Genomic DNA, 24,746 nt, shown 5'->3' with positions numbered 1-24,746 from the left:
ATTATTGCTCAATTAACGACATTGAAGATGCCTTTAATTTATATCCTTATAATTTTTTAGAGTAAATCTAAGCGATAGACGTGGCTTATAAATTACATGCTCGTTAAGTAAAACCGTTATAAAATAATAATGTTGAGACCATTAGATTTTATTAATTTAGATATGTATGCTTATATCATGTTAATTGTATTAATATATAAAATTTTCATTATACATATATATTTATAAATATAAAAATATAAATTTTTATAATTAAATAATATTCATTATATTGGCTAATCAAATAAAATTCATCATAGATGCATGGGTGTCGATTATGAGAAAATGCTCTCACTTGTCATGGATGTGTTGACTAAACAGTGATATACAAAGAAAAATCCATCAATGCTTTGAATTAGATTCTACCTCGAATATTATATCTTCAATAAAATAAAAAAAGTCATTATGATGATTAAGATAATCCAAACTATACTATTTATGAACATCTAATACAAAAAAAAATTGTTAATTTGTCTTATCAGATTTTTCCTAATAATGTTTTAATGAGATGCATATATCGTCAAGAGAACATACAAGAAAGATTATCTATCGTTGTATTCTTTTTCTTCGCTCAAGTTTTTCCCACTCGTTTTTATTGTCAATGTTTTAACAAGGCAACACGTGACTCTTCGTGAAGTTTCAACTAACCATCTTGTCAAATGAAAGATTCAACCAAGTAGTTGATGTGTGGATAATCATTTTATGATATGATTTTGAAAATAGATGATTATGTAAATATATTTTCTATTAAAATTGATATCTCCATCTTTCTATCTACAAGTTTATAAATATTCACAGTTATGAATAAAATAGTTCAAAATCATTCTCTTAACTTAATTTTATAATATAAATTTGTTTTTGTTTTTGTTTTTGTTTTTTGTTTTTGTTTTTAATTAAGTAAACTACTATCCAACACTGACGAGGAGTCGGCTTTGTTAGCCCAAAACGTATATAAATGTTGCAAAGTAACCAATTTGGTTGAGCCCATCTACGAGCATATAGATAGGGTGTAACTCTGACCCACATCCTACATACGGGTCGGGTCAATTGACTTTTTGTTAACAGTATATCATTCTTGAAGAAAAGAGAAACAAATTGTTTGGCTTCAGAAATACGACGTCGTATGAGCAAATTAATCACGGTCAGCTTGTGTTCCCTGTGAAGGCTGGTAGAGCAACTGAATAAATGCACAATCTTTACAGTATTTTGCACCGCTGCAAAATCCGAGAGACCTTGTAACTATTCTTCAACAAAAACCCATTAACAATTCCATAGTAAAATCTGTTATTCTACTTAATTTGGTTTTCATTCATTTTTTTTTCCTGGTTTTATCTTGTATACATGCATGTGTATAGGTGTGTGTGTTTGCACACTAGTTCAAGATTTTTTTTTTATGAATCTGATTGGATTTTTTTATCTCTTTTCTTGTTTGGCAGATCGTGAAAACCGTGTAACAGGCGATTCCATCTGTGGTTTTTCCATTTGTGTGTAATGATTAGTAAACATGTCTTTTAACCCTTTGAGGAATGCGTTTTTATACGAGGAAGGTGCAGTGTTTACTCCTATGGAGCCCACTAATGGTGCAGCAGATAATAGTGTTGGTGATTCAGTAGATCAGGTGTGCATTCTATACTATTTTTTTTGGATTCTACAAGTTTACTTTTCACACCCTTTAATGTAAGGCCTCGTTCAATTTGGATTTTTAAAAAATTCAGGTAGCTTTTAAGTTTGAGTCAGAAAGACGAGCATATAATTGGATAGCAAAATCTTAATCCGTGTTAAAATAGATGAATTTCGACCCGTGTGTCTGGAGAGGTCGTCGGGACAAGGCATGTTAATTCAATTAAAGAATGATTCTCTATATTGTTTCTTCATTGGTTTCTTGATGTGGGCATGTTAGTTGCTTATTGAGGTTCACATAAATTTGTCTGCTGTTGTGGTTATGTTATGTGCTGAAATTCTATATATATTTTTGAATGCATATTCATTTTTGGTGGAATGTTTTGATATATCTCTTGTAAACATCATTTTTTTGTTGCTAATACCATTTGATTAACTTTGGAAAAGGATGAAATATAGAAAAATGGTTGTTGCCTTACTCTGCACTGGAAATGTCTTTATATGCAGGTGTTTTTTGGAGGCTTAACCAATGTGGCCTTAAATTATTTGGAAATGGAACAAATGAGATGAGAACCGCAGAGGATGGGGGACGAGAGAATATGTTCGTTGATTGTATGGATGAGATAGAAAATTCAGAATCAGAACAGAAATCCGTCGAGAAGAAGAATCTGCAGGATAATGGTTTTCAAGAATCTGACAGTGACATCAATGTCCAACATTTGATGGCTGAGATGGAACTGCTGTGCGATATGCTTGAAAAGAGTATTGCTGAGAAAGATGAATCCGCGCGAAATCACGAGGTTCTCTCTTGGATGACCACTACTTCTTTTAATATATTTGTGTGTTTAGTTAAACTGAACATCAACTCTATTTTCCACGCAGAAAGAACGGAAAGCATTTATGACAGAACTTAGCCATGCTTTGGATGAACGGGCTCAGAATGAGGAAAAAGTTAAAGAACTCCATTCTGTGCTACTTACAAAAGATCAGGAAATTGATTTTCTCAATGCAAAAGTTTCTGAGTTATTTCAATCAAGCAATTTTATGCAGTCCCAGTTACACGAATCTGAGCCTGGGAAGGACAAGAACATCTAGGAATCTGTAAACAGGATATTATCTTCCCTCTCAACGACTCTCCATCAAGAAGAGTTGTTGGAAGGAGGAAATGCAGAAAAATTGTTTAAGTGTTGAGAAGTCTGTTACATTTTTGGTCGAAAAGTTCAATTTCTTCCTTTCTGAAATGGACCAACTAAGGGCATGTTTGACAGCGGTTGGATTGAACATCAGCATGGTGGACGAAGTTGAAACTTTTGTCATTGCTCATGATAAAATACTTGAACTTAGAAGAAATGAAGCGAATTTGTTACCAAAATGTGCGATATTTGGAAGATGAAAACAGGAAATTGCGTGAGCAAATGAAGAAACAGAAATCTATTGCTGAGAATGCCAGTACAGAAATGAAAAAACAGAGTGCCGGATTTGAACAGGAGAAAAACAGTTATGTTAACACCAAAGAGAAGCTTGCCATGGTTGTGACAAAAGGAAAGGCTTTGGTACAGCAGAGAGACTCACTGAAGCTATAATTGACAGAGAAAACAAGCGACTTGGAAAAATGTATGATTGAACGGCTGGAAAATCGGGTGTTCTAGAGGCTGCAGATTCCCTTCAGGAATCTCTTGAAGAAAGGGACATGATACTTCAGAAGTCTGGAGAAATATTATGGGAGTGTGTGGCAATGCACGAATTTCAGTCAACAGATCTTTTTGAGAAAGTAAGATGGCTTGTGAATGAGAACAAATCACTGAAGGCTTCATCTCTTCAATACCATAAACTGACAAATGCATTATCTGTTTTTACATTTCCAGAAACAGTTGTTTCTAATGAATTAGATGCCCGAGTCCATTGGCTTGTGGAGTCATATCATCTATCTATAGAAGAAGCTTTGAAGTTAAAATACAAGATAGCTGAAACAAGGGCAGCAGCAAATGAGGAGATTTATTGCCTCACCACTTTATTTTTGGCTGAAATGCAGTAAAAGGGCTATCTTCAAGCAGTTTTTGAGGACTATAGAAACAAATATGAAGCACTGGAAAAGTCACAAAATGAGCTTGCTAAAGCAAGGGAAACTGCTAATCATTCGATCGATGACCTGAATGAGTCACAGTTAGTGAGTCTATAAAAAAGAACCATCTTCAAATGAAGTTGGAGGAATTGAGAAACAAATATGAACTTGTTGTTCAAAGGGAATATCGCTTCTTGCTGGAGATGGATGGAATAGTTAGTATGTTACTCGAGGCATCCGGGCTTGCAAATGTAGGTCAGCAAGAAGCTCTCACAGAGCAGTCTGATATGACCACCACGATTGTTGATTGCTTTGCAAAGATTGAAGAAAAGAAACATCACCTCAAATCGTTACAAATTGTAGACAGAATGTTAGAAAGGTTCCAGAGTCTTCTGTATATTAGAGAGCAGGAAACAAGGCTTTATGAGCTAATTGTTGAAGAATATGTGTTGGATGGATTGGAAGTGAATCGGCTGTCAAATGAATCACAAGAGATCACTGAAGAACTTAATGCACTTCAGGGTGAGAAATCCGTGATGCAGAAAAGCCATGAACAGTTGGAGGAGAAATGATCCATTCTAAGGGAGAAGTTATCTATGGCTGTCAAGAAAGGCAAGGGCCTTTTCCAAGAAAGAGAAAATCTGAAAGCAGCTCTAAATACAAAAGAACACTGAAATTGATAGGTTGAAATCTGAAGAAGAGCTGAACCTATCCGTTTATAATGAATGCCAAGATCAGATCACTAAGTTGTCACTTCAGATTTCTCAGTTAGAGATTGATCTTGTTGCTACACAGTAGCGTGCTGACCAACTTGAGAAGTTTTTAGCAGACAGTAGCAATATGCTTCAAAGAGTCATAGAGTCTATTGAAGGCACCACTACTACAGCTGATTTGGCTTTTGAAGGGCTTGAAGAAAAGGTGAAATGGTTTGTTGGATATCTTAATGAGCGTGAAATTGCAAAGATGGAAATGGAACAAGAATTGATCAAAGTAAAGGATGGAGCAAGTTCATTGGCAGGTAAGTTATTTGAAGCCCAGACAATGACTGAATCACTTGAAGTTGCCTTAACCATGGCAAAAAATAACATATCTCTGCTCTTGGATGAGAAGAAAGAATTTGCAGTTTCTAAGACACTTCTCGAGGAAGAACTACAGAAGACAAAAGAGAAAGCCTCGTCTCAGACAAGCAGATTTGAAGAGGTTTCTTTGAGTAGAAGAGCACTCGAAGATACTTTGTCACTGGCAGAGAACAGTATTTCCCAGTTGATGAATAGTAGAGACGCAGCAGTAGAAAGAAGCACACTTGCTGAAGAGCGGCTAGAGAAATTGAAGGAGGAATTTTATGTTCATATTAGTGAACTTGCTGATGCTTATAAAACTGTACAGGGCCTTGAAACTGCATTTTCTGAGGCACAGAAGAATATTTTCCTGCTAACTGAAGAAAACAGCAAGTTACAAGTTGATAGAGCTTGTTATAATGAGGTAAAGAAGTTAAAAGATGAGGCCGAATCTCAGGCTAGCAAGCTGGCTGATGCCACCGCAACAATTAAATCGCTTCAAGATGCATTAATACATGCAGAGAATGACATGGCAGATCTTGTTCAAGAAAATAAAAATGCTGAAAAAGAGATCTTAGGTCTTGACTCTTAAGTTGAAATCTTGCACGGAAGATTTAGCTGGAATGCGTGGAGGCAAGGAGATTTTGCCTCTGGAGCTACTGGATCAGCTGAACAATCTTCAATGGCTTCAGAAAGTGGAGGTGCTGTCAAACTTGTTAGAAGAATGTTTCACAAAAAAATTTGAGAGCCTGAAAGACATGGAAATTCTTCTAAATGAAATGAGGGATATTTTCAAGGAAATGGATTCAAAAGTGCTGCAAGGCTGTTGTTCAATCATGGAGGTACGATAGTTGTTTGAATGTGCTTATTGCTTTATGGTTACTCCTTTTCAGCGTGCTATGCAATTCTATATACTCTTACTGAATTTCACCCGAAATGTAGAAATACAAGTCAATGTTAATCGTCTAACTCATTTCCTCCCATCTCATGCATTTTCTCATCTGATGGTCTCTCAGTATTTTCCACAATTTTTTTAGGATACTTATTCTATTTCGACCAAATCATCCAGCTCAGATGGTGCTTTGAATATGAGTAAGTTGTCGAATGACGAGATAAATGCAGCAGATTGTGAGAATATTATGTATCTTATTCAGAAGATGATTGAAAGATTTAGTCTTAAGGACAAGATACTAGCCGATAAAGTAAAAAATTTCTCTTCGTGTATGGATGAATCCATTGCAGTGCTGTTGAATGGATTACACATCAAAAAAGGTGGAATAATTAGTTCAACAGAGTACATAAAATCTTTAAAAAAACAAGTGAAGGAGATGGAGGCAGATAAGGAAAGGAAGGAGGATATTATAGCATTGTTGGAAAGTGATATAAGAAATCTATCATCTTCTTATACTGATGCCGTTCAGGAAGTGGATTTTAATGTGCAGAAAAATCTATCAAATCTGATTTCTATCCTCAAATTTGTAAAGTTTGATGATAAAATGTCCATAGATTTGGGAAAATTCGGTGGTGACGCCTCCGCAGGAATTGCCAGTGACCATATGAAGACAGCCGAAATGTTGTCGCATGCTTCTAGACACAGTCAAGATCTAGGTGAACTTTTTCTGGATGTCATAAATAAGTTGACGTGTGTGACCGAGGATATGCAGTAGAACTTGCAAGAATCCAAGTTAAGCTGTGATGAAGTCATGGAAGAAAGAGATCTTTACAGAGAGAAAATATACATGCTGGAGACGGATATAGAAGCACTGCAAAACTCATGTGATGAAATGAAGCTTAAGCTAGATGATTATAAGGAAAAGGAGGATAACTTGAGGAAAAGAGAGACAGAACTTTCTACTTCATTATCCAGATTTCATGGTGCTTCATCCTCGTTTATGGGAAAACATTAGCTTACTGTCATTTTCTGTAATTAACTGCTTTTCGTGTTTCTTTTTGTTTATTTCTCTGCTATCATGTTTTCTTTCAGAATTAGAAGACCGTCCCTTATCAGTGGCTCAGATAAAATCCATTTTACATAAGATGAATGGGATTGTAGTCCCTAATGTTGCATTTGAATTTGGAAACAAGGAGCTGGATGGTTCAGCTGATGTAACAAAGCTTTTCTACGTTATAGTTAGTTTTGATGGACCTATGAGGACCTATGAAGCAAGTAAGCTCCCTGTCATTGGAAAAGGAAGAACTACAGTCAACCATTGAGAAACGGAATCTTGAAATTCAATTTATGAAAAGTAAAATTGAAGATTACATGATTTACGAGAAATTAGCGGAAGAAAAGATGGATGAGTTGGTAGAGATTGAATCAGGTTTGCATAATATTATGAGGAAGCTCGGGGGTGATGATTTGATGCAGAACAAAGTAGCTGGAGCAAGATGGCTACTGCACATGCTTGATAAACTTGTACAAGAGATCGTAAGTTCTGTTTGATGTTTGGTTATTTCTTGCTAACATAATCTAATCGTGCTATTTTACTCATCAACTTATAAACAGTTTTGTGAATTGGTGTATGATAGTTGTCTCTAAACTTTCAGGGAGCTCGTGGTACAAGTAACACCAATCCTCTTGTTCCATCTGCTGCTCATGCAAGGACTACGAGAAAGGGTTCAAGTGATCATCTTGCTATCAATATCGATGCTGAGTCTGAATAGTTGATAACCAGTAATGAGTCTGATGAAGACAAAGGTGAATAAATGTTTGGGAAGTTTTATACATTTTAAGGCACCTGCGAACTAACAATCATTTTTTGAATAGCGCTGACCATGTGAAGCATAGATACTAGGGACGTTGTATTGTTGGAATATACTGTGACATTCGAAAGTAGCTAAAATTTCATAGATCTCATGTGATTATCCATTGATCTGTCGGAACATGTTGAGACTAGTGTCCCTGCAAATCACATATCCGGCTACATTAAGTAGAAACCTTATCTAGGAAGAATTATTCCATTACACCTTTTTCTTGAACTTTTATAATAAATATGTCATTTTATTCAAAATTTAATCAATCAAATGAAAAATGTCATCATTTTATTCAACCTACTCGAATTTTTTAATAATCATAATATTATATATTTAAAAAATCCTATCAAGTTTTATAACCCAACTAAACGGACCTTAAATTATTTTATACGTGTTACCAAAAAACGTGCCTATTCTTACTTTATATTAAAAACACCAACGGACTGCCCTCCCTCTCTTCTTTCTTTTTTTTTTTTTTAAAAAATATATATTTTCCAGCAAGGCACCGTGATTACTATGGTCCCTCCTATCTTTAGAGAAAGGCCGAAGCCTGGCTCTTCAGGCTTCATACTCAGCGTTTGCTTGATTGATGTTCGGAAGCCAAGTATGAGAATTCAGATGCTGCCAAGATATCCTGTAAGTTCCTGTTGTTAATCTTCTTTGTATATGGTGATACCCCTATAAGGGCCCGGGTCTCGAATGACCCGGGAAGTTTCGTTTGACTGGGCATTCCATGCATGACCGGGTATTTACTCACTTCCCGGGTAACTAGGGGCCGGGCTTTCGCGCTAAAGACGAGGGCTCAATACTCGAGTAACATGTTCAGAAGATCTTATAGATTGAAGGGAAGAAAGCGACTGGGCGGGAAGTCAACGTTTTTACCTGAACGTATCCCTGAAAATATGGAGAAGAAAGGGACTGGACATGCAGTCAACGTCCCTTATTCTTGGAGTACCCACGAAGCTATCGGGTGGAAAGGGACCCGACAGGCCGTCAACGTCCGAAGGTACAAGTAGTAGGTGAGCACGCGCATCAAGGTAACCCCGGTTTTCTCTTCAAATAGCAGGTATTGTCGACATTTTACAGGTCTGAAAATTTCTTCACTCTCAAGCATCCATACATATTGCTTTAAGTTTTTCCTCGACAAACCTGCTGACTTAAGCATCGGAGTGGTCACGCCGGACACCCTCCCGGCGCCCATTCACGAGTTCCTTTCATTGTTTGCAGGTCACGAGCGAAGCCATCTACCTTGTTCAGTTTCCCAAACACTATAAATTCTTGATTTGACCCGGTGAAGCACCCGACCCTGCTCATTCATTTTATCCGGATCACATCATTGGCGCCGTCTGTGGGAAACTTGAGACTAGGGCGTTGATATGGCTCACACAAGGAAAACTAACCAGAATACTTCCCGGGTCCAGGGAGTTGATGCGAATCATTCGATACCAGAGGACGCTCCCCCCGATCTTATCACTATGACTCCAGCGGAGTTTGATAAGCGCATTAATGAAGCCGTAGAAAGAGCTATGGCTAGGCGGGAAGCCTCCCACCATGATGTACCACCCGAGAAGGAACCAGAAAAAGAGCAGGAACAGCAGCAGGAATTGAGGGAAGAGGAGAAGAGGGGAGAAGTGGAGGAATCTTCTGCTGGCTCTAAGTCACCAACGATGGTCGAAGAGATGCTGGAGTTAAAACAAAAAATGAAAGTTTTGGAAGGACAGCTGGAAAATCGCGGAACTTCCCGAGCGTCTATCAAAGGACGACCATTTGCTGAGGCTATCATCCGGGAACCTCTTCCTGGAAACTTTAAATCTGCTAAGGTAAAGGCGTATGATGGAAATGAGGACCCGGAAGAGCACTTGGCTAGGTTCGAAAATATGGCTATGCTGCACTGTTACACCGATAGGATCAAGTGTAAAGTATTCTTGACCACGCTGGTGGACTCAGCTCAGAGATGGTTCGATGGATTGGCTCCATTGAGTATTAAATCATTCGAGGATTTCCAGAAAGCCTTCTTACACCATTTCAGCAGCAGTAAGAAGTACAAGAAAACTGCTTTCAGTTTGTTCGAAGTGAGACAGGGGCCGGAGGAAAGTTTGAGGATGTATATCAAGAGGTTCAACAAAGTGGCCTTGGATGTACCAACTTGTGCTGCAGAAACAAAAACCACTGCCTTCACTCAAGGCCTAAAAGAGAGTGAGTTTTTCAAGTCATTAACGAAAAAAGTGCCTGAAGATTTTGAGGACTTGCTGTCTCGGGCGGAGAAATATATCAATATGGAAGAAGCCCAGAGACAGAAGAGGGAAGCCATCAGGAAGGAAAGAGGGGACCGGGCACCTAGGCCCGAGGAGAGGGGACCGCGGCGGGGTAATCCAGGACACTTTTCCCCGCATGTGCCTTTGAAAATTATCCGTGAAAGAGAAGTGCAGGAATGCAGTAGGGAGCCAATTCCTAGTCATCAGCTGTCCCAACCCGGGAAAAGTGGATTTTGCACCAGGCATGGTGTGTGTCAGCATAGCACCGAGAATTGTAAAGCTTTGAAAAGAGGTTACGTCCCACCCACCAATCAGGGGCATGACCAGTATACCAAGAGGTCGAGAGGTCCACCTTGGACCCCCCGGCCACCAGTATCTCATGCTCGAGTAGACTCAAGAAATAACCCGGGAAACCATATGGGTGGGAGGAGGGAGCTAGAATCTGAAAAGAGGAGCCCTTCGTCCCCCGTTGCTGGATTGATTAAGATGATATCGGGAGGATCCACCGATGGAGATTCAAACCGGGCCAGGAAATCAAGAAGTAGGCGGGAGTGTCTGGAGGTGGAAGGATCCAGGAGGAACGAGGCTGTGATCAGCTTTGGCCCGGAGGACCTAAGGGGAATAAACATGCCCCACAATGACGCTTTGGTTATCCAAGCCAGGGTGGCCAACTACGACATTCTGAGAGTCTTTGTGGACTCCGGCAGTTCGGTCAATGTAATTTTCAAAGAGGCCTTAGTGCAGATGGATTTGCAAGGGTTTAAGTTGGAAGCTGTGGAGACTGCCCTTTTCGGTTTTGCTGGACATGCAGTTTATCCGGAGGGAGAGATTGTTCTGCCACTCACTCTGGGCTCCCGGGACATCAAGAAGACGGTCATGACCACCTTCACAGTGGTGGACTCCCCATCGTCTTACAATATCATTCTGGGGAGACCGGCCATGAATGAGTTGAAAGCAGTAGCATCTACTTATCATCAGAAAATCAAATTTCCAGTGGGAAGCCAGGTGGGAGAAGTTCGTGGAGATCAACCCTCTTCCCGAAAATGTTATGTGGAGGGTATCCGGGCAGATCAGGGCAAGTCGAAAAAGGAGGGGAAGAAGCCCAGGGTGGAGGAGGTTTGGAAGGGTGGAGTGGAGAAAGGAGAGGTCCATTTTGTAGCAGAGGAAGAGCAGGAAGCTGTGGAGATAGGACCAGGCCGACAGATCCGGGTGGCCCGAGACCTTGATATATCCACCCGGGTCAGTTTACTTAACTGTTTAAAGACTAATATTCATGTGTTTGCCTGGTCCCAGCAGGAACTAACAGGGATTTCACCCCTGGTATCTGAGCATCAATTAAACATTCTCCCGGGAGCTCACCCGATCAAACAGAAGAAGAGACACTTTGGTCCCGAGAAAGACAAAGTTATTGATGAACAAGTGAAAGAGTTGCTGCAAGCCGGCCACATCCGGGAGGTGCATTTTCCTACCTGGCTCTCAAATGTGGTGCTGGTACCCAAAGCTGCCGGGAAATGGAGGATGTGTGTTGATTTTCGGGACCTCAATAAAGCTTGTCCCAAGGATCATTACCCATTGCCCCGGATTGACCAGTTGGTGGATTCCACCTCAGGCTTCGAGCTGCTCAGTTTCATGGATGCTTATCAGGGATATCATCAAATTCCCTTAGCAAAACATGATCAAGACAAGGCCAGTTTCATCACTTCGGGAGGTACATTTTGTTATGTTGTGATGCCTTTCGGGTTGAAAAATGCAGGGGCCACATATCAGCGTTTAATGGATAAAGTCTTTGAGAAGCAGCTGGGGAGGAATCTGGAGGTATATGTGGATGATATTCTGGGAAAGTCAAAAGAGGTGACGAATTTTATTACTGATTTGGAAGAAACCTTTACCACTCTGACATCTTATGGAATCAAACTCAATCCTGCTAAATGTATTTTTGGAGTCAAGAGTGGTAAGTTCTTGGGTTTTATAGTGACAGAGCGGGGGATTGAGGTCAACCAAGAAAAAGTGAAGTCTGTTTTATGTATGCCTTCTCCCCGATCTGTCAAAGAAGTGCAGAAGCTGACCGGGAGAATTGCCTCCCTATCTCGGTTTATATCTCGGTCAGCCCACAGAAGTTATCCCTTCTTTCAGGTTCTCAGAAAAGCCCAAAAGTTCGGATGGGATGACAAGTGCGAGCAGGCTTTCCAAGATCTTAAAAAGCATCTAGCCGAGCTTCCAGTTCTGGTAAAGCCTGAGCCCGGGGATAAATTGTTTGTATATTTATCCACTACTGAATATGCTGTCAGCTCTGTCTTAATAAAGGAAGAGGGCTCGGATCAAAAGCCTGTATATTACGTCAGTCACGCCCTAAGAGGTCCCGAGTTGCGGTATAGTGAAGTGGAGAAGATGGCCCTGGCTTTAGTTGTGACTGCCCGGAAATTGCGGCCTTATTTTCTATCACATCCTATTATCGTTCTTACTAACAGCCCGCTTGGAAGGATTATGACTCATTCTGAAGTATCCGGGCGGATGGTCAAATGGAATGTGGAATTGGGGGAATACGATATTGAGTATAAACCCCGGCTGGCCATAAAAGCGCAAGCTTTATCCGATTTCTTGTCTGAGATGATTCAACCTGCCGAGGAAGAGAGATGGAGGGTGTTTGTAGATGGGGCTTCTTGTTTGCTTGGATGTGGAGTCGGAGTCGTGATAATCTCCCCATCGGGAGAGAAGATTAAATTGGCAGTCAAGATTGGTTCCCGGGTAACAAATAATGAAGCAGAATATGAGGCTGTTCTAGCCGGCATCCGAGCTGCTCGAGAAATCGGAGCGGCTAGGATTATATTGTATTCCGATTCACAATTGATTACTCAGCAGATCAAGGGCGTGTATGAGGTCAAGGACGACAAAATGCTCAAATATTTGCATCTCATCAAGGCCCAGACAGTCATATTTGCGGATTGGAGCATCGAACAGATACCCCGAGAAGAAAATGGAGAGGCTGATGCCCTAGCAAAAATGGCTGCTTCTTTGTCTGAAGACAACACCCGGGAGGTTTTATTTGTTTCCCGAGCAGTTTTAACTATTGAAGAAGAATAAATATTGACAGCGCCCGAGGATTCTTGGATGACCCCTCTGATCAAGTTCATCCGGGACAATGAATTGCCCGAGGAAAGAGCTCGAGCCCAGAGAATAAAAAGACAAGCCCCCAGGTTTGTCCTCTTAAATAATCTCTTATACCGGAGATCATTCCAGGGACCATTGTTGAAGTGCTTGAGCGGGAAGGAAGAGATTTATGTTCTTCGAGAGATTCATGAAGGATGCTGTGGTGAGCATTTGGGGGGAACATCTTTAGCTCGAAAAGCGATGCTAGCCGGGTTCTGGTGGCCGACTCTTCACCATGATTCGGCTCGAGTGGTCCGAACTTGCGAAAGCTGTCAACATCATTCCAACTTTCAACACAGCCCAGCCACTCCTATGAAGCCTATTTGGGCATCTTGTCCTTTTGACCAGTGGGGTATGGATATAGTCGGCCCATTTCCAGTTGCTCGAGCCCAGAAAAAATTCTTGTTGGTGGCCGTGGATTATTTCTCCAAATGGGTGGAAGCCGAAGCCCTGGCTAAGATCACTGAGCAAGAGGTTTTAAAATTTTTATGGAAGAATATAGTATGTCGCTTCGGCATACCCCGGCGATTGATCTCGGATAATGGGAGACAGTTTCAAGGAAAAGAAATAACATCTTGGTGCCAGGAAATGAAGATCACCCAATCCTTCACTTCTGTTGCATACCCTCAGGCCAATGGGCAGACAGAAGTTGTAAACAGAATCATTGTACAGGCTTTAAAGACCAGATTGCAAGGCAAAGGGAAGGATTGGGTAGAAGAATTACCTAGTGTACTATGGGCATACAGGACTACTCCTCGGGCACCTACTCAAGAAACTCCGTTCAGCCTAGTGTATGGATCTGAGGCCATCCTTCCTGTTGAGATCGGTCAAACATCTGCCCGGGTAGAATCTTACCCAAGCAACAATGAGGATAGTCGTGCAATGGAGCTGGACCTATTAGAGGAAAAGAGGGACCAAGCCATGATCCGGATGGAGGCATATCGAAACCGGGTCATGAAATCCTACAACAAAAAGGTCCGGGTTCGAGACTTACAAATAGGGGACTTGGTAATGAAGAAGGTTAATCCAGCTGGGGATGTAGGCAAGCTCGAGGCTCGATGGGAGGGACCTTACAAAGTCATCAGAAGAGTCAGTTCAGGATCTTTTTACCTAGAAGATGCTCAGGGTAAACTTCTTAAGAGACCTTGGAATGTACTTCATTTGAAAAAATATTATGCTTAGCCAATGTGCAAATGTAATTTTCACTTGGAAGAAATAATAAAGGATCGTCTTTCTCATACTTTTGTCTACTATAAGTGATATTACGTAAAACTGAAGATACATAAGCCCAGGGTACTACTCCCTGGCTCGGGGCTCCGTACCTCGACCATTCCAAAGTCCCGGGACCTGTTCCCCGGCCTAAGGTTCCGCACCTTAGTTTTACATAAGCCCAGGATACTACTCCCTGGCTCGGGGCTCCGTACCTCGACCATTCCAAAGCCCCGGGACCTGTTCCCCGGCCTAAGGTTCCGCACCTTAGTTTTACATAAGCCCAGGGTACTACTCCCTGGCTCGGGGCTCCGTACCTCGACCATTCCAAAGTCCCGGGACCTGTTCCCCGGCCTAAGGTTCCGCACCTTAGTTTTACATAAGCCCAGGGTACTACTCCCTGGCTCGGGGCTCCGTACCTCGACCATTCCAAAGTCCCGGGACCTGTTCCCCGGCCTAAGGTTCCGCACCTTAGTTTTACATAAGCCCAGGGTACTACTCCCTGGCTCGGGGCTCCGTACCTCGACCATTCCAAAGTCCCGGGACCTGTTCCCCGGCCTAAGGTTCCGCACCTTAGTTTTACATAAGCCCAGGGTACTACTCCCTGGCTCGGGGCTCCGTACCTCGACCATTCCAAAGTCCCGGGACCTGTTCCCCGGCCTAAGGTTCCGCACCTTAGTTTTACATAAGCCCAGGGTACTACTCCCTGGCTCGGGACTCCGTACCTCGACCATTCCAAAGTCCCGGGACCTGTTCCCCGGCCTAAGGTTCCGCACCTTAGTTTTACATAAGCCCAGGGTACTACTCCCTGGCTCGGGGCTCCGTACCTCGACCATTCCGAAGTCCCGGGATCTGTTCCCCGGTCTAAGGTTCCACACCCTAGCTCCTCACAAACCCCGGGCACTACATCCTGATAAGTGCCCGTTCGTTCCAAGCACTCACATCACAAATATCCATTTAAAGCGCGGAAGGCTAATGCCCGTTCACCTAATTTGGTATCTTAGTTAGTTCTCAACATTTGGCCAATTGTTAGATTTGTTAAAACAAGAATATCCTGGTCACATAAGGATCGAGTACTGAATCTTTAAAAATGTTGCGAAGAAGGATAAAAGGAAAGGAAATATTGCATTACTACGAAGCCCGAAAGCGGGGAGCGAGCTTGAAAATAAAAAGATTACAAGCCTATTCTATATTAGCCGGGCTGTTTTCTGGTTTTTTCTCCTCTTCTGTTGGTTTCTCTATTTACTTCGCTTCTGCCTCTCCAGGTTTTCCTTTTTCCTCCTCCTCTACGGGCTTCTCCTGCTTTTCCTCCTCTGCAGTTTCCTCTCCGTCCTCCTCTTCGGATGTACTTTCATTGCCTCCCACCCCGGCTCCTGCAAGAGATGCAATGGCTAGCCCGAAATCCGGAAAGTTGGCTCTATCCTTGGGGACGAGCTCGGCTTCCTGGAATTGTTGAAGGCACCTTTTGAAGCCGATCTTAAAGAAAGGATAGGCTCGATCCTCAACAGCCGCCTTGAACTCGGAGGATTCCAGGAAGGAAGTCCGTAGTTGTTCTTTTTGGAGCTCAGACTCAGCTAGAGCCTGCTCTGCTCTTTCGGCCCGGGACATTTGTTCTTCCACGGTAGCCATCAGGGAGGCGTTCTCGCGATCGAGAATCAATTGATGCTTTTGAAGAGTCTCCTCCCTGATATGACTTTCATTTAGCTCCTCCCGGGTTTTGGCCAGCTCCGCCTGTGCAAGTTCCGCAGAACCCTGAAGGGTTGCCACTGTCTCCGAATGGAATCTCTTCAAATGAGCAAGCTCCACTCGAATAAGCTCGTGCGTCTCTTGGAAGGCCTGGAGTTTGGGGGCTTGGTGGTTGGCTAAAGAGGACACCTCTTCATAAGCTGACATTAACATATGTGCACCCTGTTTTTCGAAAAGAAAGCAAGGTTGGCAGGTAAAAAAAAAAAAAAAAAAAAAAAAAAAAAAGAGAGAGAGAGAAGAGAGGGGAAGGAAAAAGCTTACAGCCAGAAGTTTGTTTAAGCCATCCAAGCATCGGGGGGTGGGCGGCATGCTCTGCAGAAAGGCTTGATCGGTAGGAAGAAGCATTTGTTTGAGGAAGTCTGCCCCGACCCGGGAATCTCCTCTGGCGGAGAAAACAGACTCGCTGGGCTGCAAAGGAAGGTGGGGCCCCCGGAAAGATTCTTGGACATGCCCTCGGAGAGATTCCTGGGAAGGTTCTTGGAGAGGTGCCTGGTCATCGCGCAGAGGGGGAGGCGTGTCTGACTGAATCGCTTGAAAGGAAGCCTGACCTCCCGCTTGATCATCCTCGCTAAGAGTCACCACCGGGATGGTCATGACTTTTCTTGGCCTCTGGCTAAGAGGGAGGAGGTCCTCATCGTCTTCCCTGGATTCAGGCGCCGCTCTCTTAAGTTGCACCTGGGCCGCCTCCTTCACCCGAGCCGCCGCATCCTCTGCTCTCTTTTCAGCAGCAGGCTTTCGGGCTGCCCTTTTCTTCTCCTTGGCCGCCTTCTCGGCTGCCCATCTCTTGGCAAAAGCCTCTTCCATTAAATCTGCATAAAGAGCAGAAAAGGGTAAAATCCAAATGCAAATACAAAGCTAGGGAATAATCGCACAACATGTAAAGGAAGGTTACCGGGTTGAAGGTCCGAGCCAGCAACTTCATCAATTACTTGGTCAATCGGGTCCTCAACCCGGGCACTTAAGTGATAAGCAACCAGTTGTTCTTGGGCAATGAGGACGGAGGAAGAAAACTTTCTACCCTCTACCAGGGCGAGGCTTCGGACATAAAACTCTTCAGATTTGTATGCTTGAGGAAGTTCTGGTTGAGGGGGAAGAGAAGGGAGAAACTCGGTTGAACAGTCAAGGGAACCTGGGAGACGAATGAAAAAATATCTTCCTTTCCACCCCTTTTGAGAGGAAGGGATGTCATCAAGAAAGCGGGCATTAAGCCGAGCAGAGAGGGAAAAGGCATTGTCTCCTAATCTACAAATAAAGAAGTAATGCAGAACTTTGGAATTTATTACCAAATCATGCGTACGGAAGAGAACAAAAACCGAAGCCATGATTCGGAAAGAGTTGGGATGAAATTGGTTGATAGGTACACCAAAGAATTTGGCAACCTCGATGTAGAACGGAGCAATGGGAAATCGAAGACCGTTGCGGAGTTGGTCCCGAAAAAAGGTAATATAACCCGAGGGGGGTTGATCCGCCCGGTCAGAAGGTCCGGGTATAAGAATGGGATAAGAAGAGGGAATGACCCCTAGGGTTCGAAGCTCTTTCTCTGCTCCAGGTCGCAGGGAGCTTTTCAGAGAAGAGAACCATGGAATCTCGGGGGCCTCGGCTAAAGGGTGGTTGGAAGCCCGGGCTTTACCTTTACCCTTATCTCCTTTGGGGATCTGGGATGTGCCCGAAGAAGAAGGTTTAGAAGGTCTCGAAGAATATTGGGGTTTTGAACTTATAGGATTTTGGACAGTCTGGATAGAAGGGCGGCGAGAAGTAGGAGAAGGAGACGAATCAGAACGAAGAGCAGCAGATTCATACCCCGCCGAGCCTCGCGCATTGGCCCCAGAGGTAGAGGAAGTAGAGTCAGACATAATGAAAAGGAAGAACTTACTGATACGGTGGAAGATCGTCGGAGCAAGAAGGCTTGGAACGCCGGAATTGCGAGAAAAGAATTTGCAAGGGCTTCGCCGAGGATGCTGATTTGAAAGTAATTTTTGGGGAAACCTAGGGTCGCTATATATAGGAGACGGGAAATGATCGGGATCGTCGATTGAGTGAACACGTGTGCGGTTTCGATGCGCTTCGAAAACCCCAACGGGCAGAATGAAAGGACGTTTGCGCAGATCGAGGCGTCATGATGGTTTATTTACTCGGAACGCAAACTGATTGTGACGGTTGTTCAGTAGGGTCCATATTATTTTAACCTGGTGATAATCCCTCACGGGTATGAAATGTCATCTTTTATGTTAAGCCCGGGAGGTCTTAGGCCCCGGCATCTTTTATGTTAAGCCCGGGAGGTCTTAGGCCCCGGCATCTTTTATCTTAAGCCCGGGAGGTCTTAGGCCCCGGCATCTTTTATCTTAAGTCCGGGAGGATTAAGGCCCCGGCATTTCTGTGTTCTGAGTATTAAAGGTATCAGGCCCTGACTATCTTCGGGGGATATCGTATATATTTTAATATGCGTAAATCGATGAAGAAGCCTATTTGAAGATAGTAAAAAGACAATACACTGCGATAAAAATGTTTATTATAGGAGACATCAGCGAGTGGTTACAATGGTAATCCTGGCAGATACTTCATCTTGCCATTCCATTATCCAGTTGGTCAACTCGTGAATCCGAAGATTGACAAAAGGCTCGTAAGTCCTTATCTTCTCCAGCTGACGCCACTCCTCCCGAAGCATCATGTGTAGCAGAACACGGTCAGTGACCAAATCTGTAACTCGGGCCACTGCAAACTCTCGGACATACGTCCTTGCCCTTGCTCTCTGTACCCGAGTGGGGACAAGACCGTTACGATAGGTAAGATCCAGATCGTAAACTTTGTCCCGCACCGCCATGACCTTCACCCACACACGGAGCTCAAGTCTTCTCTTTAATTCCTCTAGACGAGGACGCATAGCTTCTGTCACTAAGACATGAGTGCTGCTGCAAGCAGTGGATCCACTTGAGTTAGACATACCGCGCTGATAATCACCTTTCGGTTGGCTACCATTTTATTTATAGACGAGTGTCTCTCAATATGGGGAAGCCAAAACGTCCCAACCAGCCGAAGCGTTTCCTATGATTATCTTTGAGTAGGAGTCGATGAAGGCCGTCGAATCTAGACACGTGGGTGGTCAGGATGTCCCTTAAAAACTGTGCTAAGAAGGTAAAGGGGCGGAAACGATTACCGAGGTGCCCGACTGGGAATCCGAAACGTTTTCCTTCGGTAAAAGTTTTCAGCAGAAGTGGTATATCGTCCCGAGACCGCGTGGGTAAGTCCGGGAGGTTTGAGGCCCCGGCACCTTATTTTTTAGGTCGGGAGTTTGCAGGCCCCGGTGAGTTATTTTAAATCCGGGAAATTCAAGGCCCCGGCGTTTAATTCCAAACGGAACCCTAATACTTTATTTAAAGTAGATGAGATTTTTGTTCGGGATGATTTAGTCACGTATTTACGAATTATGTTCGGTTCATCATTAAATTAACGTGCGAAGAAAAAAAGTGAAACAAATAAGCAAATTTTATTCATAAAGGAATCGTTCATGCCTAGCACCAACTATCAGTACAGCTACGACATGCTGCCACTCACGGAACCAGTGGGTTAGCTCAGGAGATTGGGCGATGTTAAAAGACTCGGAGGACGAAATCTTTTCCAGATGACGCTCTTCCTTCAACAACATCGCATGAAGCAGAACCTCATCATTAGCTAGTTCCACAACGTGGTTCACCTCAAGCTCTTGTTTGTATCTTCTGGCCACGGCCCTTTGTGCCCGGGTGAAGGCCAAACCCTCCTGAAGCGAGGCATTAAGATCTTGGATCTTATGCCACCGAGACATTACCTTGGATAGGACCAATTCCTCGATGGTCCTCTTCAGACCCTCCAGGTGAGGATGCAGTATAGTGGCTGCTGGGACGTGTATACCACTGCGTGCTGTAGATTCGCTCGAGCTAGCCATGACGAAGGTGTTATCTTTTACCTCCTCATGCTTTCCTATATTTATAGGCACGTAACCTTTATTATCCAGGTAGGCGAAGAGATTGGCGCGAATATCAAGGTATTGGAATGCCAGTCGTCAGAAGGGGAAAGGACACGCGTGATTACCGAGGCGTCGGCTCTCATTCATTCCCCGAAATACGAAGCGTCACCAGGAAGTGATTAAGGCCGACACCTCTCAACGTGACAATCAGGGCATCCCAATGAGCGGGGTGACATTTGCATTGGGTCCGGGAAGTTTGAGGCCCCGACACTCTCTCTGGAGACCGGAGGGTTCCAGACCCCGGCATGTTGTTATAAACCCGGGAGATACGACGCCCCGGCGCGCTCCTTTTAAGGCCAACGGATATATTGGAATCGAGCATACTGAGGTATCCTGAACAATCCTTCTTAAAATAATAAACAATGTTGGTAGTTGGGTGGAATAGACATGAATCATCAACACTAATGAGTGAGGATTAACGTTGTTTGCGCCCGGAAACGGCGGAACTCGAGCATTTCTTTTTATTAGAAATACGGAATCCTCACATCCCCGTCTGTTACTTATTATTAGTTAATCTTGTCAGTCGAGTTATGCAGCCCGGGGGATATGCGTCAGATAAAAGGGTACAAAGACAGTAAACTCTGATAATAATTTTATTTAACAAAATTACTTCGAATTACATCAAAATATGCCTCCTCTACGAAGGCTTTCCACAGATACATCCAACTTCTCACTTCTCGTGTAGCCCTTCCTTCGTAACTCTTAGTGCCAGTGATGTCGGTGAGAATGTTCCTCTCTTTACGGAGCATCAGTTCGTACATACGATCCTCTTCAAAAGGATCCCCCAACTCGGAAATATTTAAGTATTCCCGATACTTCTCCACTTTCGCCAGCAGCCGGGGAGTATTAGCCTCTCCACAGTAGTAAAGAAGTTGTAATTCCTGCAGCGCCTCCCAGAAGGCAAGAATTCGGTGAAAGACCTCCTCCTCTATTTCCGTTTTTTGCCTTTCCGCAGACGCATTTCTGAACTCTTCCGCCAGATCGGGGACGTTAGGACCGCTAGTACCTGCCATTATATATTTCTAGCAACACTTTGCGGATATGATGGCGAGTGGGTAAGGCATTATTTATAATAAGAACAAATTAATAATGACCGCTGATCTTCAGGAAGCCTGAACGGTGGAGATAGGTTTTGAAAATTGTGCCGGGAGGTGAAAAGACGTGCACAGCCGTCGAGGTGTCAGACTTATCCATTTCTCGGAATGTGGAGCGATTTCGAGTAGGAATTAATTTTGGGTGCACCTCGTTGTAGCATTCATTCGGGTCCGGGAGACAAACCATCCAGGCGTGACATCTCTCCTACGGGATATTTAAAGGCCCCGATGCTATTACACACTGTGAATTGTTTCACACCAATCGGGACAGCGAGTGAAACTCTAGCCCGACTATTTTAGGGATAGGTGGTGATACCCCTATAAGGGCCCGGGTCTCGAATGACCCGGGAAGTTTCGTTTGACTGGGCATTCCATGCATGACCGGGTATTTACTCACTTCCCGGGTAACTAGGGGCCGGGCTTTCGCGCTAAAGACGAGGGCTCAATACTCGAGTAACATGTTCAGAAGATCTTATAGATTGAAGGGAAGAAAGCGACTGGGCGGGAAGTCAACGTTTTTCACCTGAACGTATCCCTGAAAATATGGAGAAGAAAGGGACTGGACATGCAGTCAACGTCCCTTATTCTTGGAGTACCCACGAAGCTATCGGGTGGAAAGGGACCCGACAGGCCGTCAACGTCCGAAGGTACAAGTAGTAGGTGAGCACGCGCATCAAGGTAACCCCGGTTTTCTCTTCAAATAGCAGGTATTGTCGACATTTTACAGGTCTGAAAATTTCTTCACTCTCAAGCATCCATACATATTGCTTTAAGTTTTTCCTCGACAAACCTGCTGACTTAAGCATCGGAGTGGTCACGCCGGACACCCTCCCGGCGCCCATTCACGAGTTCCTTTCATTGTTTGCAGGTCACGAGCGAAGCCATCTACCTTGTTCAGTTTCCCAAACACTATAAATTCTTGATTTGACCCGGTGAAGCACCCGACCCTGCTCATTCATTTTATCCGGATCACATCAGTATAAATATTAGAATTGGTGTTGACTGTTTTTTTGGTTGTGTGGAGCATTTTTTTTTGTTTTTTTGTTTTTAAGTTATAATTATTGGTCGATGGGATCTTTCTTGAAGAGTTTTATCCTAAACATTTTAGATTCCTTTTGCAATTTACGGTGCCTTAGTTGTCAGAGTTAAATGGTGAAAGATTAGTATTTGTATTTATAAAAATAATGGCGAAATTCACTCTCACTCTCCCATGTGAGAGTATCTACGGATTCCATTTGTAATTTTTGTTCTTTAACAAGCCGAGTCTATTGTTACAATTTAGCAATCAACACGTACTTGTCTATTTTATATGCTGAGTAGTTTTGAGGATAATCTCAATCAAATTTGGCACCTTTGATTCAGGGTGTTTTCTTGAAGCATAATCTGGGTAATGAAGAGTTTGTATCGAAATTGCTTGACAGAAGGTGGGCCTTAAGCAGCCCAGACACGAAAATCAACCAAGTAATGACCTTGTATCGAAAGGAAGGTGGATTATGTGGGAACAATTCTTTCAAGAACATCAACAATCCTTGTCTTGGTGAAGGGATGATGCAAAAGAGTCACCCTTTTCCATCATTTTATGTTGTGAGAGACGACTTGTTACATCCATTGGTGAATGGTAACAAGGCCAGGAAATTAGACGCAATTCTTCCAGTCCTTGAAGATAATGCTGCAACTGATGTGGTGAGATCATGATCTTTTGAAGTTTCATGTGGCTCTCTTAATCTCTTTCTGCCTTAAGTTGTGAATTTTGGTTATAAATCTTGCTGGCATGGCCTATGTATGTGTAAATTTTAATGTTTTGATAATCTTAAACGGCAACAAAAGTGTATCAAAAAACAAAAAAACAGCAAGCACTCACATTTCCATTTGTTTCCTTGTTTTGCTGCAGACGACTATTTATGAAATAATCATTTGGTGACATGAGTATTTTGCTGGTAATAAACTAAAAACACCCCCAAAAAGTCAGTTTCTTAAAATACTTGTAAAAATTGGATAATGCCATAATGGATCCTTTTAGGTCACCTGTGGCGGTTGCCAAAGTGCGCACACAGCAGCTGTAGGTATGTCCCATGCTTTTATTTTTAAGTTTATTGCTGTTTTGCTGGAATTATATCTGACAGAGTCGTAACCTTTTGTTTCATTAACATGCAGCTGTTTCATGTGCAGAGAGAGGATTAAAATCTCACTTGTTACTCAGAGGAGAAGAACCTGAAATTCTAACGGGATGAAATCTGGTTTCTAAATTGTATGGAAATGTTGTTTATGTTCCAAGATCCATGTATGCCAAGAGAGAAGAAATGCTAACAAGGCATGCCGAGTTGGTTCTTGGCTGTAATGGCTCTACTTATTGGCTCAGGGATTTTCTTGAGGATCTCTCCTTATATCATCTGGCGAGTAATTACAAGTCCTCAGAAGAAGATACCGTTGAATATCAAGAAAAAACAAGGAAAGTTGTTATTATCAATGAAGGCGCAGGAGATGCCATAGCGTTGCTTGGTATCCAATTGTTTTTGGAGCTATTATCGATTTTTTTTCCTTTTAAAAAATGAGCATATCTTTCTGGCTGATTTAAAAATTTCCCCTAGTTGCGTTCACAAAAGTTTTACATGTCCTCTTGTGCATTCTTATTTTATCAGATGCTTTGCTGAGATGTCATTAAAACGTTGTTCCTTATAGGACTTGTACGTTTGGTTCGGTACTTGTCCCAGGACCATTTGTTTGGAAAAAAAGCAAGCTCTAAAAATTGTTGTAGATGCTGGCAGCGGGACTACAGCTATTGGTTTGGGTCTTGGTGTTTTATGTTTAGGGTGATTGATCCACCTTATTTTTTTATACCATTTAAGTATATCTTTATCCGAATTATGTTGATTTTTTACTCAAATTTGTTGAGAACAAGCCGCTTATCGAGATTCTTTTTTGGTTGCCATTTTGAGAACCAGGCTTCCATGGGAGATTATTGCCATAATGCTGGCTGATGATATTGACGGATACAGAAAAATGGAGCGAAACTTGATATCTGAATTTTTTGCATGCTTTACGTCTTCCCTTGGTGACTACCCCCTCGGAAGTGGAGTAGATTTTGTAATCGTAAACTGGGTGGAACGGAGCTTACCAAGAAAGTAATCGAGTCTTTGTTTCAGTTATTCTAGTCCCCAAAATATGGCTCCGAATGACAACACACTTGTGACGTCCTTGCAGATTTGGCAAGATATTAGAAGGGGAAGTTCAAGAACGCCAAAGAATAGCACAGCAAACCGGTATTCTTGTAGATCCTATATATACTTTATCGGCTTGGGATCTTGCTACACAACTTTCTGAGAACAAGGAAGACGATGCAAAAGTGGTAATGCTCCACACTGGAGGGACGTTGGGAATGTTTGGAGTGGCGCAGCGGTGCAAGTCTCACTTTAAAATGCCAGATAAAGGTGTCAAATAGTACAAGTCTAAACTTTTGAAGCTGTGCACTTTCCCGAAATGAATTTATCACATTCCAAGATTTGTAATTTTTTCTGCCTGAGTAAAGGCGGACCTAGTCTTACAGCATTGAATTTTATATACGTTTTCGATCGCATTTTTGAGTTCGCTCATAGATATTTACTGAATAAGGATGGTCCTTAACACATTTTATCAGTGTTTTGTATTTTGTCAGGTAAAGGAATTGTGTCATAGGGCAAACTGAGACTGTCTAAATTTATATTAGAGTTAAAAGACATTAGCACATTCAAATTTGTGATGGTGTACCTGTAACTGGATAGTTCT

General features: G+C 42.7%; 2 pseudogenes; both read left to right on the top strand.

Moving 5' to 3' along the window:
- Positions 1-1,386: 1,386 nt before the first annotated feature.
- On the top strand, positions 1,387-7,485 carry LOC140822163 (trans-Golgi network-localized SYP41-interacting protein 1-like; annotated as a pseudogene).
- Positions 7,486-8,068: 583 nt separating this feature from the next.
- On the top strand, positions 8,069-24,723 carry LOC140822147 (D-cysteine desulfhydrase 2, mitochondrial-like; annotated as a pseudogene).
- The last annotated feature ends 23 nt before the right edge of the window (positions 24,724-24,746 follow it).

Source organism: Primulina eburnea, unplaced genomic scaffold (assembly GCF_022965805.1).
Source record: "Primulina eburnea isolate SZY01 unplaced genomic scaffold, ASM2296580v1 ctg739_ERROPOS11973397, whole genome shotgun sequence".
Taxonomy (NCBI): Eukaryota; Viridiplantae; Streptophyta; class Magnoliopsida; order Lamiales; family Gesneriaceae; genus Primulina; species Primulina eburnea.
The sequence above is the reverse complement of the archived record's forward strand: the minus strand, read 5'-3'. Positions and strand labels throughout refer to the sequence as shown.